The sequence below is a fragment of the Pongo abelii genome, chromosome 9 (genome assembly GCF_028885655.2).
Source record: "Pongo abelii isolate AG06213 chromosome 9, NHGRI_mPonAbe1-v2.0_pri, whole genome shotgun sequence".
In the NCBI taxonomy this organism is placed as follows: domain Eukaryota; kingdom Metazoa; phylum Chordata; class Mammalia; order Primates; family Hominidae; genus Pongo; species Pongo abelii.
The window spans coordinates 79,863,067-79,879,829 of NC_071994.2; the positions used below are offsets into that span (position 1 = coordinate 79,863,067).

The following is a 16,763-nucleotide window of genomic DNA, read 5'->3' on the forward strand; positions in this document are numbered from 1 at the left end:
CAAAACTATAAAACACTGACTGAAAGAAACTGAAGAGGACAAAAACAAATGGAAAGACATGACATGTTCATGGATTAAAAGAATATCAATAAAATGACCATACTGCTCAAAGCAATCTACAGATTCAATGCAATTCCTATGAAAATACTAAGATCAATTTTCATAGAACTAGAAAAAACAATGCTGAAATCACATGAAACAAACAAAAAAACCCTGCCAGAATAGCCAAAGCAATCCTGAGCAAAAGGATCCAAACAGAGAGACAGTTGTCAACAAAGCTGGGGGCATCACACTACCCAACTTAAAAATATATTACAAGCTACAGTAACCAAAACATTTCAGTATTGGTATAAAATCAGACACACAGACCAATGAAACAGAATAGAGAACTCAGAAATAAATATATTTACAGCCAACTGATCTTAGACAAAGCTGTCAAGAACCTACACTGGGGAAAGGACACTCTCTCAAATAAGTGGTGCTGAAAAAACTGGAAAAGCATATGCAGAAGAATAAAACTGGACCTCTACTTCTCATCAAACACAAAAATCAAATCAAGATGAATTAACAACTTAAACATTATTTGTAGAAAACATAGGGAAAACTCTTCAGGACACTGACCTAGGCAAAGATATTAAAGCTAAGAAGAGCTCTGGTAGAATTCAGCTGTGAATCCATCTGGTCCTGGACTTTTTTTGGTTAGCAGGCTATTAATCACTGCCTCAATTTCAGAACTTGTTATTGGTTTACTCAGGGATTCGACTTTTCCTGGTTTAGACTTGGGAGGGTGTATGTGTCCAGGAATTTATCCATTTCTTCTAGAATTTCTAGTTTATTTGCATAGAGACGTTTATAGTATTCTCTGATGGTAGTTTGTATTTCTGTGGGATCAGCAGTGATATCCCCAATATCGTTTTTTATTGTGTCTATTTGATTCTTCTCTCTTTTCTTCTTTATTAGTATTCCAAAAAATAGGAAAAGAGGGAATCCTCCCTAACTCATTTTATGAGGCCAGCACCAGCCTGATACCAAAACCTGGCAGAGACACAACAAAAAAAGAAAATTTCAGGCCAATATCCCTGAAGAACATCAATGTGAAAATCCTCAATACAATACTGGCAAACCGAATCCAGCAGCACATCGAAAAGCTTATCTACCACGATCAAGTCAACTTCATCCCTGGGATGCAAGGCTGGTTCAACATACGCAAGTCAATAAATGTAATTCATCACATAAACAGAACCAATGACAAAAATTACACGATTATCTCAATAGATGCAGAAAATGCCTTTGACAAAATTCAACAGCCATTCATGCTAAAAAATCTCAATAAACTAGATATCAATGGAACGTATCTCAAAATAATAAGAGCTATTTATGACAAACCCACAGCCAGTATCATACTGAACAGGCAAAAACTGGAAGCATTCTCTTTGAAAACTGGCAGAAGACAAGGATGCCCTCTCTCACCACTCCTATTCAACATAGTATTGGAAGTTGTGGCTAGGGCAATCAGGCAACAGAAAGAAAGAAAGAGTATTCAAATAGGAAGAGAGGAAGTCAAATTATCTCTGTTTGCAAATAACATGATTATATATTTAGAAAATCCCATCGTCTCAATCCAAAATCTCCTTAAGCTAATAAGCAACTTCAACAAAGTCTCAGGCTATAAAATCAATGTGCAAAAATCACAAGCATTCCTATACACCAATAACAGACAAACAGAGAGCCAAATCATGAGTGAACTCCCATTCAAAATTGCTACAAAGAGAATACCTAAGAATCCAACTTATAAGGGATGTGAAGGACCTCTTCAAGGAGAACTACAAACTACTGTTCAAGGAAATAAGAGAGGACACAAACAAATGGAAAAACATTCTATGCTCATGGATAGGAAGAATCAATATTGTGAAAATGGCCATACTGCCAAAAGTAATGTATAGATTCAATGCTATCCCCATCAAGCTACCACTGACTTTCTTCACAGAATTGGAAAAAAACTAATTTAAACTTCATATGGAACCAAAAAAGAGCCTGCATAGCCAAGACAATCCTGGGCAAGAACAAAGCTGGAGGCATCAAGCTACCTGACTTTTAACCATACTACAAGGCTAGAGTAACCAAAACAGCATTGGTACTGGTACCAAAACAGATATATAGACCAATGGAGCAAAACAGAGGCCTCAGAAATAACACCACACATCTACAACCATATGGTCTTTGACAAACCTGACACAAACAAGCAATGGGGAAAAGATCCCCTATTTAATAAATGGTGTTGGGAAAACTGGCTAACCATATGCAAAAAACTGAAACTGGACCCCTTCCTTAAACCTTACACAAAAATCAACTCAAGATGGATCAAAGACTTAAATGTAAGACCTAGGACCATAAAAATCCTAGAAGAAAATCTGGCCAATACCATCCAGGACATAGGCATGGGCAAAGACTTCATGTCTAAAACACCAAAAGCAATGGCAACAAAAGCCAAAATTGACAAACGGAATCTAATTAAACTAAAGAGCTTCTGCAGAGCAAAAGAAACTATCATCAGAGTGAACAGGCAACCTATAGAATGAGAAAAAATTTTTGCAATCTATCCATCTGACAAATGGCTAATATCCAGAATCTACAACAAACTTAAACAAATTTACAAGAAAAAAACAAACAACCCCATCAAAAAGTGGGCAAGGAATATGAACAGACACTTCTCAAAAGAGGACATTTATGCAGCCACAGACATAAAAAATTCTCATCATCATTGGTCATTAGGCAAATGCAAATGAAAACCACAATGAGATACCATCTCACACCAGTTAGAATGGCAATCATTAAAAAGTCAGGAAACAACAGATGCTGGAGAGGATGTGAAGAAATAGGAATGCTTTTACACTGTTGGTGGGAGTGTAAATTAGTTCAAACATTGTGGAAGACAGTGTGGCGATTCCTCAAGGGTCTAGAACTAGAAATACCATTTGACCCAGCGATCCCATTATTGGGGTACATACCCAGAGGATTATAAATCATTCTACTATAAAGACACATGAACACGTATGTTTACTGCGGCATAAATCACAATACAAAGACTTGAAACCAACCCAAACGTCCATCAATGATAGGCTGGATAAAGAAAATGTGGCACACAGGCCAGGCACAGTGGCTCATGCCTGTAATCCTAGCACTTTGGGAGGCCAAGGTGGGTGGATCACCTGAGGTCAGGAGTTCGAGATCAGCCTGGCCAACATGGTGAAATCCCGTCTCTACTAAAAATACAAAATTTCGCCAGGCACACACATGCCTATAATCCCAGCTCCTCGGAAGGCTGAGGAAGGACAATTGCTTGAACCTGGGAGGTGGAGGTTGCAGTGAGCCGAGATCATGCCACTGCACTCCAGTCTGCATGACAGGAACAAGACTCCATCTAAAAAACAAAAACAAAAACAAAAACAAAGAAAACACAAAGGTACATATACACCATGGAATACTATACAGCCATAAAAAAGGATGAGTTCATGTCTTTTGCAGGGACATGGATGAAGCTGGAAACTATCATTCTCAGCAAACTATCACAAGAACAGAAAACCAAACACCGCATGTTCTCACTCAGAAGTGGGAGTTGAACAATGAGAACACATGGACACAGGGAGGAGAACATCACACACCAGGGCTTGTCGGGAGGTGGGGGATTAGGGGAGGGATAACATTAGGAGACATACCTAATGTAGGTGACGGATTGATGGCACGTGTATACCTATGTAATGAAACTGCACGTTCTGCACATGTACCCCAGAACTTAAAGTATAATAAAAAAAGAAAAAAAAAGAGCTCAAAAGCCTAGAACAAAAACAAAAATAAACAAATGGGACTATATTAAATTAAAAAGCTACATGCAGAAAAATAAGCAGTCAACAGTGTGACGACACAACCTCTTGAATGGGGAAAATATTTACAAACTGCTCATATGACAGAGGAATAATATCTAGAATATAAAAGAAACTCAAACTAAATAGTAAAATAATAATAATAATAATAAAGACTAAAAATAAATTCCATTAGAAAATGGGTAGGCGGGGTGCAGTGGCTCACGACTGTAATCCCAGCACTTTGGGAATATGAGGCGGGAGGATCACTGGAGCCCAGGAATCTGAGACCAGCTTGCAACATGGCAAAACTCCATCTCTATAAAAAATACAAAAATTAGCCAGGTGTGGTGGCATGTGCCTATAGCCCCAGCTACTCAGGAAGTGAAAGGATCGCTTGAGATCAGGAGAGGTCGAGGCTGCAGTGAGCTGTAATCTTGTCTATGCACTTCAGCCTGGGTGACAGAGTGAGACCCTGTCTCCAAAAAAAAAAAAAAGCAAAGGATATGAATAGACAATATTGTGTAACCATCACCACTACATAATTACAAAATATTTCCATTAACCCAGAAGGAAATCTTGTCCTTTCAAATTTCACCACCCCAATCTCGGGCAGCCATTAATTTATTTCCTGTCTCTATGAATTTGCCTATTCTGAATTTGTCATGTAAATGGAATCACACTCAAAGAAAAGAAAAGCTGGTTGTTTGAAAAGATTAATAAAATTGATAAACCTTTAACTAGACTGATGAAGAAAAACAGAAGACTCAAGTTTCCCAAGTCAGAAATGCAAGCAGGTATAGTACTAACAACCTTACATAAATGAAAAGATTATAAAAGAATACTATGAAAATTGCATGCCAACAAATTAGATAACCTAGATGAAATTATCAACTTCACTGAAACAAACTACCAAAATGTACTCGAGAGGAAAGAGAAAATGTGAATATCCCTGTACAGAGTAAAGAGACTGAGTCATAAATCAGCTTTCCCACAAAGCATTGCAGCTACGTGGGAGGCTAATGTGGGAGGATCACTTTAGATCAGGAATTTAAGGCCAAAGTGCCCTAAGATTGCTCCCGTGAATAGCCACTGAACTCCATCCAGCCTGGGTGACGTGGCAAGACCCTATTCTCTAAAAATAAATAAATAAATAAATAAATAAATAAATAAATAAAAATAAAGTTTAGGAAAAATTTGGCTGTGGCAGGGCATAGTGGCTCATACCTGTAATCCCAGCACTTTGGGAGGCCGAGGTGGGCGGATCACTTGAGGTCAGGAGTTGGAGACCAGCCTGACCAACATGGTGAAACCCCGCCTCTACTAAAAATACAAAACTTAGCCAGGTGTATTGGCACACACCTGTAATCCCAGCTTTGCGGGAGGCTGAGGCAGAAGAATCACTTGAACCCGGGAGGCAGAGGTTGCAGTGAGCTGAGATCACACCACTGTACTCCAGCCTGGGCAACAAAACAAAAACCAGTCTCAAAAAAAAAAAGAAAAGAAAAAAGTATTTCCCACAAAGAAAGCCCAGTACCAGATGGCTTCACTAATTCTACCAAACATTTATAAAAGAATTAACACCAGCTGGGTGGGGTAGCACATGCCTGTCATCTCAGCACTTTGGAAGGGAGAGGGAGGATCACTTGAGGTCAGGAGTATGACACCAGCCTGGGCAACACAGCAAGACACTATCTCTACAAAACACTCAAAATTAGCTAGGCTTGGTGGCAAACACCTGTACTCCTAGCTACACAACAGGCTGAGATGGGAAGACAGCTTGAGCCCAAGACTTCAAGGCTGAAGTGAGGTATGATTGCACCACTGCACTCCAGCTTGGGCTACAGTAAGACTCTGTCTCTTCAATTAGCTGAGTGTGATGGTGCACCCTAAGTTCTCAGGAAGCTGAGGCATTAGGACTGCTTGAGCCCACTAGGTCAAGGTGGCAGTGAGCCATAATCACACTATCGCACTCCAACCTGGGTAACAGAGCAAGGCCTTCTCTCTCTCTCTCTCAAAAAAGAATTAATTCCAATCCTTCTCAAACTCCTCCAAAACACAGAAGAGGATAGAACACTTCCCATACTTCCCAATTCATTTTATAAGGCCAGGATTACCTTGTATATATAAGAATACATGGTTGGGGCTGGGCTCAGTGGCTTACACCTGTAATCCCAGCACTTTGGGACACCAAGGTGGCTGGATCACCTGAGGTCAGGAGTTTTGAGACCAGCCTGGCCAATATGGTGAAACTCCATCTCTACTAAAGATACAAAATTAGCCGGGTGTGGTGGCACATGCCTATAGTCCCAGCTACTCGGGAGTCTGAGACAGGAGAATCACTTGAACCCAGGAGGCAGAGGCTGCAATAAGCTGAGATCTTGCCACTGCACTCCAGCCTAGGCAAAACAGAGCAAGACTCCGTCTCAAAAAAAGAAGAAATACATATTTGATCTTTGCTCCACAGTTCCTGACACAGAGCTCCTAAAATCCTTGTAAATTCCTGAGTGATAGGGCGTTAGCAGAATCTTTTGTTCTAATATGTGCTCTTTGGACCTGGTTCCTGACACAGAGCTCCTAAATTCCTTGCAATTTCCTGAGCAATGGGGTAACAGGTGTGTCTACACAGAGCTCTTAAATCCCGTGGAATTTCCTGGGTGATAGAAGCATCTTTTGTTCTAATGAGGCAACTCTTGCTGGGCTCCTGGAATCTTCAGAATGAGAACTGGTCACCAGGAAGACCAAGCCATGATTACATGCCTAGAGCCTGGAACTTTCAGCCCCATCCACTTCCTCCAGAGAGCGAAGAGAGTCTGGAGACCGGGTTAACAATCAATCATGCCTACATGATGAAACCTCCATTAAAAAAAAATCCCTAAACTGGCTGGACATGGTAGCTCATGCCTGTAATCCCAGCACTTTGGGAGGCTGAAGCAGGAGGACCGCTTGAGCCTAGGAATGCAAGAGCAGCCTGGGCAACAGAGACAGACCCCATTTCTATAAAATAATAATAATAATAATAATAATCCCTAAACTAGGATTTAGACAGCTTCTGAGTTGGTGAATGCCTTCATGTGCTGGGGGACAGAAGCGCCTGCACTTGGGACTCTTCCAGACCTTGTTTACCCAGTGTACCTCTTCATCTGGCTGTTCGTTTGTATCCTCCATAATAAACCTGAAACAGAAGTAAAGTGTTTCCCTGAGTTTTGTGAGCCAATACAGCAGGTTATTGAACCTAAGAAGGAAGATGTGAGAACCCCCAATTTGTAGTCAAGTCAGACAGAAGTGTGGGGACCCCTGGAACCCAATACTTGCAACTCATGTCTAAAGTGGGAAGGCAGTCTTGTGGCTCTGAGTCTTTAATTTGTGGGACTGTGGTAACTCTAGGTAGTAAGTGTCAGAATCAAATTAAATTCTAATACCCAACTGGTGTGTGCAGAGAAATGGAAAATTGCTTGGTGTGGAAAAACCACAAATTTGGTGTCAGAGTATTCTGTGGATAGAAGGAACAAATTTTCATTTACTTTAATACTGAAACCATTTAATTAATTAATTAATTTTTTTTTTTGAAACAGAGTTTTACTCTTATTGCTCAGGCTGGAATGCAATGGCGTGATCTCAGCCCACTGCAATCTCCGCCTCCTGGGTTCAAGCGATTCTCCTGCCTCAGCCTCCTAAGTAGCTGGGATTACAGGCACGCACCAGCACGCCTGGCTAATTTTGTATTTTTAGTAGAGACAGGGTTTCACCATGTTGGCATGTTGGCCAGGCTGGTCTTGAACTCCTGACCTCAGGTGATCCACCCACCTTGGCCTCCCAAAGTGCTAGGATTACAGGAGTGAGCCACCAAAACCATTTAAAAGATATTATAAGAAAAAAACTTTCAACAATATACTAGCAAACTATGATATATAGTGCCTCTCTAGTGCCTCTCACTCCAGCCTGGGTGACAGAATGAGGCCTCATCTCTAAAAAACAAACAAAAACCTAGCAAACTGAATTCAGCAATATATGAAAGACATTATATACTATGAACAAATGGGACGGGATAGGGGCTAGCCATGCCAGAAGGACCTATTGTGAGATTAGATGGTAGGGGCTTTAAGCCACGTAGTATCAGCCCAACCTCCAGGGACAGGATAGGAGCTAGAGAGTGAGTTCTTTTGTTTGTTTTGAAATAGGGTCTCACTTTGTTCCCCTGGCTGGGGTGCAGTGGCACAACCATGGCTCACTGGAGCCTCTACCTCCTGGGCTCAAGCGATCCTCCCGCCTCAGTGCCCCAAGTAACCAGGACTACAGTTGCATGTCACCAAACCCAGCTAATTTTTTTATTTTCTGTAGAGACAGGGTTCAACATGTTGCCCAGGCTAGTCTTGAATTCCTGAGCTCAAGCGATTCACCCACCTCGGCCTCCCAAAGTGCTGGGATTACAGGCATGAGCCACTGTGCCCAGTCAAGAGTGAGTTCCATCACAAAACAAATACCCTAATAAAAACTGTTATGTTGGCTGGGCGTAGTGGCCCACGCCTGTAATCCCAGCATTTTGGGAGGCCAAGGTGGGTGGATCACTTGAGGTCAGGAGTTCCAGACCAGCCTGGCCAAGATGGTGAAACCCTGTCTCTAATAAAAATACAAAAATTAGCCGGGCATGGTGGTGCGCGCCTGTAATCCCAGGTACACAGGAGGCTGAGGCAGGAGAATCGCTTAAACCTGAAGGCGGAGGTTGCAGTGAGCCAAAATCATGCTACTGCACTCCAGTGTGGGCAACAGAGTGAGACTTCATCTCAAAAAAAAGCTGTTACGCATGGCCAAGTGTGGTGGCTCACACCTATAATCCTAGCGCTTTGGGAGGCCAAGGCAGGAGGATCATTTGAGGCCAGAAATTCAAGATCAGCCTGAGCAATATAGTGAGACCCCATCTCTAGAAAAACATAACTAAATTAACTGGGCATGGTAACATGTGCCCGTAGTCCCTCCTACTCGGCAGGAGGATCGCTTGAGCCCAGGAGCTCAGGGCTGCAGTGGGCCATATTGCACCACTGTACTGCAGCCTGGGCAACAGAGCAACACCCTGCCTGAAAACAGAAACAAAAAACTGTCATACTGAGCAGTTTCCTGACTGGTGAACACAATGATGTGCTGGGAAGGTGACATGCCCTGATTCTACAGGGAGAGGGCACAGAAGCTCTGCATCCAGGACCCTTCCAGACCTTGCCCTATGTGTCTCTTCATCTGGCTGGTCTTATGTTGTATTCTTTATAGTAAAGCCATAACTGTAAATAAAGCACTTTCTTGAGTTCTGTGAGTCATTCTGGTGAATTACAGAACCTGAGGTGGGTTATGGGAAATCCTCAGATTTGTAGCCAGTCAGATAGAAGGGCAGGTAGCATGGGGACCCCACCTGTAGCTGGCATGTGAAATGGGGACAGTCTTGTTGGTGACATTCTATCTTGTAAAATGATGGAACCATCCTTCACTAATTAAATGGCATGAGACCAGACTTTACTTATAGCTCAAATAATATTACAGGTCTATATAAGCACATGGTGTCTAATAGTTGGAAAGCCAGACACGGTGGCTCACGCCTGTAATCCCAGAACTTTGGGAGGCCAAAGTGGGTGGATCACTTGAGCCCAGAAGTTTAAGACCAGCCTGGGCAGCACAGTGAGACTCCATCTCTAGAAAAAAAAAAAATTAGCTGAGTATGGTGACACGTTCCTGTGGTCCCAGCTACTCAGGAGGCTGAGGTGGAAGGATAGCTTGAGCTCAGGTCAAGGCTGCAGTGAGCCGTGATTCCACCACTATACTCCAGCCTGGGTAACAGAGCAAGACCTTGTCTCAAAAAAGGCTGGATAAAGAGTTGTTCCTCAGCTGGAATTCAAGTCAAATTATATTTCTTCTAGACAATTTTTCAAGATCAATCAAGAATCTCTTTAACAACTTTCAACCCCCACAAACACACATATCACTTATGTGTACTTCTCATCTACAATGAACTAAATCCACACTATATATTAAACATGTGTTTATTTATCTAGAGTGGTATTTCAAGTTATTGGAAGCTCCCGTTTGTTTCTTTGTGGGGAGAAAGGAACAAAAAGGATGCCCAGTAAGTATCAAATCTCTGTACCTAGCAGAAAAAAGCAATCTCTAAAATTACAACAACCTTTTTTTTGCAAATAAGAATGACAGAATGTCTTGGCAGAGCACACGCTCGTGCCTGTAGTCCCCATGCTTTGGAGGCTGAGGTGGGTGGATCACCTGAGGTCAGGAGTTCGAGACCAGCCCGGCCTACATGGTGAAACCCTGTCTCTACTAAAAATACAAAACTTAGCCAGGCGTGGTGGCATGCTGAGGCAGGAGAATTGCTTGAACCCAGGAGGCAGAGATTGCAATGAGCCGAGATCACACCACTACACTCCAGCCTGGGAGAAAGAGCGAGACTCCATCTCAAAAAAAAAAAAAAAAAGAAAAAAAAAGAAAAGACAGATTATCTCACTAAAGAAAACTTTACCTATAAGAGAAAACAATTGGGCACAAATGCCAAGATAGTTAATTAAAGTTAATTTTAATTACCTTACGTACATAAATAAGGCACTCTAAAAAAATTCTTCTTAAAAGCATGTTAAATGCATACTTAACGTTTATATAGCATATATATACATGTATGTAACAACTTAATTCACAAAAACAAGAATTGTAAAATATGATATATTGCTATAATCTGTTCATTCAAGTAAGCTTTTAGAAAGCTATGAAATTAACATGGTAGTGCTTCAAATAGTACTTATATGTAAGTTACCAGAATTCTGATTGCTTAAAACTAGAAAGTCACATATTTTCCCTATAAACGAATGCTGGGTCTTTTCAGCTGTTTCCCTCCTCAGTAAATGGAACTACTAACTACTCACTCTCCAAGCCAGAAGTCTGGAAATTAATACTATTCCTACTCAAAACACTTTGCATCAATCCATTAACTAAGTCCTTATCTATTCTACCTGCAACTTCTCTTTCTCAGATCTAGCCTTTTCTCTCACTCCCTATGGCCACTTCCCCAACTCTCCCACAATAGGAATGTAATATTATAACAACCTCCAGCTGGTTTCCCTATCACCACCCCAAACTGCCCACTGCCTTTCCAACACCCCAAAAGAATTGTTTCAGAAATGAGAATTTCAGGTCACCCCTGGTGAAGATCATATAAATCCATTCAGAGAAACTGGGGTGGGGCTCTTAAAAAAAAAAAAAGTAAATAACAGAAACGGAATAATGAATTTTCCCTCATGGTGTCTTGGGAAAGATAAATGAAAAACTGAATTTTTAACTATACTCAGAGGATTCAAATAAAAATAAGCTTAGAAGAGGTTAATAACATATGCTTTTCATGCAGTTAAGACATGGTATAACCAAATAACCCAAAAAATGAGTTGAGTGATTACCCAAAGATTTTCCATCTCAGGCATCTCAGGCACTATTATAAAACCCAGCCTGGACTATGTAGCAACACCCATCTCTATAAAAAAAGACTTTTTTTTTTTAACTAGCCAAGTGTAGGGGCACAAGTAGTGCTAGCTACTTGGGAGGCTGAGGCAGGAAGATCACTTGAGTCCAGGAGTTCTATGTTGCAGTGAGCTATGACTGCACCACTGCACTGCAGTCTGGGCAACAGAGCAAGACCCTCTCTCTAAATAAAGAGAAAGAAAGAAAGGAAGAAAAGAAAGACCAAAGATGGGGAGGACCCAGAAGGAAACACCTGAGTCATTTAAAAAAAAAAAAAATTAAACGAGTGAAAAAAGAAGGGAGGAGGGGGTGAGAATTCAGTAATGTATATCTTTACAAGCTATATCCAAAAGAAAAAAGAGTTATACCCTGAAAAATGTCTAGCAAACAAGGGATGAAGAGAAAATCTAAAAATATTTTGAAATATGTGACACATTCATTCAACTAACATTTGAGTATCTACTATATGCTAAATACTAGGCTAGAAATAGAGTGAATAAGAGAAAATGAATTCCTTACAGAATTTATTGTCAGTCACTGGCATGTTGCCTTTATTTAATGTGCTACATTTTTACTTTAAAGAAGGGAAAAATACATGCAAATCATTTATAACTCCCAATCTAATTTTCTCATATGGTCTTAAGTTCCTCAACCACAAACCTTATCAGAAACCTAATGTGTACAGTTAGGTTACAATTTCCCATACATGCCACATTTTCAGAAACTTCTATGCCTTTTCCCATGCTGTTCCCTGCCTCGAATGCTTTTCCAACTTTTACTCAACCATTCAAATTTCCATAATGCCCACAGTGATGTTATGATTTCCCCTGGCCAAAATTAGGTACTTGCTCATTTATATTCCCAAAGCACCCTAGAATTACTCTAAACAGCAGTTATACTTTGTATTATAACTGCCTGCATAACTATATTCATGTAAACAAGATCAAGCAAACATGATACAAATATATGCTGTCTACAAGAAACAAAATTTAGAATCAAAGACACAAGGAGGTTAAAAGGATGGAAAGGAACACACCACGCAAAGTAAACAAAAGACAGCTGAAGTGGCTGTGCTAATACCAGACAAAACAGACTTTAATCTGAGCATATAGAGTTTAAGACAAAATTTGAAGTATTAGGACAAATAGGTAAGAACAGACATTCCTGATTACACATTAAAATCACTGATGCCAGGGCCTCAATCCCCAGAGATTCTGATTTCAATGGAGCATTGTTAAGGCCTAGGCATCAGTATTTTTCAGAGGGATTCAAGGGCTTCTAATGCACAGCCCATAGTTAATGACACATGATTATCATAAGGGCTGAAAAACACTGAACTACAAGGAAAAGACAATTGCTTTAATTAGGGTAAATGGAAGTCATGGCAGCACAGGAACACACTCTGGAGGCATTTGATAACACAATGCACAAAACTTTTATAGGTACAGGAGATGAAGTCTAATTTCCAAAATATTCAAGAAGAAAATTATTTCATTGAGCCAATCCCATTAAAAAATTTTTTTAAATAAAAAAATTAGGCTGGGTGCAGTGGCTCACATCTGTAATCCCAGCACTTTGGGAGGCCAAGGCAGGCAAATCACTTGAGGTCAGGAGTTCAAGACCAGCCTGGACAACATGGTGAAACCCTGTCTCTATTAAAAATACAAAAATTAGCTGGGCATGATGGTGCGTGCCTGTACTCCCAGCTATTGAGGAGGCTGAGGCAGGAGAATCACTTGAACCCAAGGTGGAGGTTGCAGTGAGCCGAGATCATGCCACTGCACTGCAGCCTGGGCAACAGAGAAAGACTCTGTCTAAACAAAAAAACACAACAACAACAACAAGAAAATTATTTCAAAGTGTGAGGAAGACTAGGATTTTCCCAAGCAATGATGAAAAGCTGGTTAAGATTCATGTTCAAATATCAAGGCATTCAACTGCACCTATGACTTGTAGTTCTTTGGTTTCAATATATTTTAGTATCCCATTCAAATATTATACCTTTTAAAAATAATGTTCATGCTAATAAAATTAAAACTTTTAAAGTAAAAAGAGGTGAGTGGGAAAATATGCTACGTTATCTGACTCAGAAGCTTAAGTGTTCAGATCATTGCTTAGTGTTCAGACCACAACCATAGTACTGTGGATCACACTACAATCATTGTTAAGAGCATACCTGTGGGGACAAAACACTGGTTAAGAGTTGGGCTCTGAAGCCAGACTTACCCAGTTTTAAATTCCCACAGCATTACAAGTATCTTTTTATCAAAATTTTCTCCAACCCTTTAACACTGTGTGACTTCAGGCAAGTTACTTTACCTCTCTAAATAGTTTCCTTATCTATAAAATAAAAATAATGACACTATAAATAGAGTGGCTCTAAGGATTAAATAAGATAATCTTGGTAGATGACTTTATCATGGAGTCTGGCTCAACAGTAAGCTCTGATAATTACAACAGTACTACTACAGGCATTTAACCTATAAAATTATGGTAAAGCATGCATACTACAAAGCCCCTTATTTTTGCATTTTTGTAATCTATTTTTCTATGAAAGATAAGAATGGAGAAGATAATTAAGGTTTAAAGGGGAAGTCCAAAATACGGGAAAATAGGACACTAAAGGAGTGAGATATAGTTATCATGTTGAATACAACTAGGTAATAATAGAAGATAGGTTATAAAATGAAAAGGCCATGAGGCAAAAAGATAGCAAGGAGAAACCAGTTGACCACAGTCAAAATTCATAGGACAAAAAAACCTCTAAAATGAGGAATATTATGGAATGTCTGAATTCAGATGCCAGACCAAGTTAGTGCTGCTGTAGATGGTTTATTTATGGTTCTGATAAACTGGAGATTGGCAAGACTTTAATGGGAATATAAAGTAAGCTCCATTATACTTCTGATTAATCAAACTTTTCCAATAGTACCATCTTGCTATATCCCCAAACTCCAAATACCAAAAGCAAGTTAGAATGGATTATTTGGAATAACTCATTCTACCTAATTTTCTTTTCCTAAAACACTTTTAACATCTAAACATTGAAGAAATGGCAATTATATTTATTTGCAGAGCCAACTGTGAGGATGCTAAGGACAAAAGGAAAAGAATGAGTATCAAATTCCCTGAGATATCTAGCATAACACATGCCTAAGCTTCATAACCAGTACTGCACTTTTACTGCAAAATACACTGATGACCAAGGCATTTAATCCCACTTACTAGTAAGCTATTATCTAGTACATTCTTTCCCAGTCCTGTGTCCTCTAAGTAACCTAAGTAAATCTTTTAAGTCCTACCTTTAATAACTACATCCTTTCCCATCTGAGTACACGGCATCACTATTCATCCAACCTTACCCTCACCTAATCAGTCCACTTGGATAAGACTTTGAGGCCAGTATAGCAGCAATGTTACAACTCTTACCCTTACTACCAATTACCATGTCACATGGCTCCCATTCTGGCATTGCCTGATGACAATTAGGCAGAGGTAGCCGTGGCTACTCTTGAATGAAAGAAATTTAGTTCAATGTAATGTCATCACCTTGTTAACAAAAAAGCTTTTAGACTCACCTAACCCAAAAGGAGTAATTAATACTAAAACAGTTGGATGTAAAATTAGATCAATATTGGGGAGACTACTGTCCACTAAGTTTCATTCACAGGACATTCTAGGCATTTAATTTGTATTATATTGGTTCTTTCTTATTTTTATTTTTTGCAGGGGAGAGGGGTGGAGTCTCCCTCTGTTGCCCAGACTGGAGTGCAATGGCATAACCATGGCTCACTGTAATCTCTGCCTCCTGGGTTCAAGCAATTGTCATGTGGCAGCCTCCTAGGTAGCTGAGATTACAGGTGTATCCCACCACATCCAACTAATTTGTATTTTTAACAGAGACCAGGTTTCACCATGTTGGCGAGGCTGGAAATTTGTATTATACTGGTTCTAAATGTATTTTCAAACACAGAGATCATCATCTGATAAGACTTCCATCTTCATACACTGGAATAAAGATCAGCAAATTTTTTTCTGTAAAGGGCTAGACAGATAATAAGTTCTTCAGGTTTTGGGTTTTGTTTTTTTCTGAGACAGGGTCTTTCTGTTTCACCCAGGCTGGAGTGCAGTGGCATGATCAGCCTCAACCTCTGGGACTCAGACAATCCTCCGAAAGTGCTTGGATTGCAGGTATGAGCCACCATACCCAGCCCAATACTTTAGGTTTTGAAGTTGTATGTTCTCTGTGACAATCACTCAACTCTGCCACAGTTGTGTGAAAGCAGCTACAGACAACAGTATGTAAACAAATGAACATGGCTGTATACCAATAAAACCTTATTTACAAAGATAGAGGACAGGCTGTAGATTGCCCACCACTGTACTAAGCTATCACAGACTAGGCTTTAACTTCAAAGTTTTAGAGCAGAACATGGTCCTATAGTAAGTTGAGGAAAACTATTAATTTCACAAACATTTACTACATATTTGCTATTACCCACCAATTGCTGGTGATAAAATAAGAAACCCTGTCCTCAAAGAGTTTACCATCTCGTAGGCTACGCAGTAACTGCAAAAAGTGTTATGAGTACTGTGGCATAAAATCTACAAAGTGTACATGCAGGGTAAGGAGATTGAAGTGGTTAATTTAACTTGAGAGACAGAAAGAAGGAAATTTTCCACAGAGCATTTGATGCTTAAAGAGCAGACTAATGACGGGTACAGTGAGCACGCAAGGGAAGGAAGATGGGGATGGGATATTCGACTCAGTGGCAGGAGGATGAAGAAAAAGCATAAATTTAAAACAACCTTTCACATCTTCAGAGATGTGAAAGCAGTTCAGCGTGATTAAAACTAGCAATGAGAACAGAAAAGCAAAGTTGAATATAAAAGGGGATAAACAGACTCAATATAACTTGGTATCAAAGAAAGTGTCAGAGGCTAAGGTCTAGGATGCCTCCTTGGTTTCTGATCTGAGTGACTTGGGCAGATGATAGTAACATTCATTGTAAGAGGTCATTCAAGATTAAGAATAAATAAATAGGCTGAGCTTGGTGGCTCACGCCTGTAATCCCAGCACTTTGGGAGGCTGAGTCAGGTGGATTGCTTGAGCCCAGGAGTTTGAGACCAGCCTGGGCAACATAATGAAACCCTGTCTCTACTAAAAATACAAAAAAAATTTAGCTGGGTGTGGTGGCACATGCTTGTGGTCCCCAGCAATTTGAGACGCTGAAATGGGAGGATCGCCTGAGTCTGGGAGGTAGAGGTTGCAGTCAGCAGAGAACAAGCCACTGCACTCCAGCCTGGGTGACAGAGTTAGACCCTGTCTTTTAAAAAAAGAGTAAATAAATACAAGCAGAAATTCAATTTTCCTTTTATAAAGCCTTTTTAGAAATCTAGTTT

The 16,763-nt window shown here is 40.2% G+C and overlaps 1 protein-coding gene across 3 annotated transcripts in view; it reads right to left on the reverse strand.

Moving 5' to 3' along the window:
- Positions 1-16,763, reverse strand: part of RSF1 (remodeling and spacing factor 1) — a 154,096-nt gene that overhangs the window by 128,558 nt on the left and 8,775 nt on the right. The window lies entirely within an intron of this gene.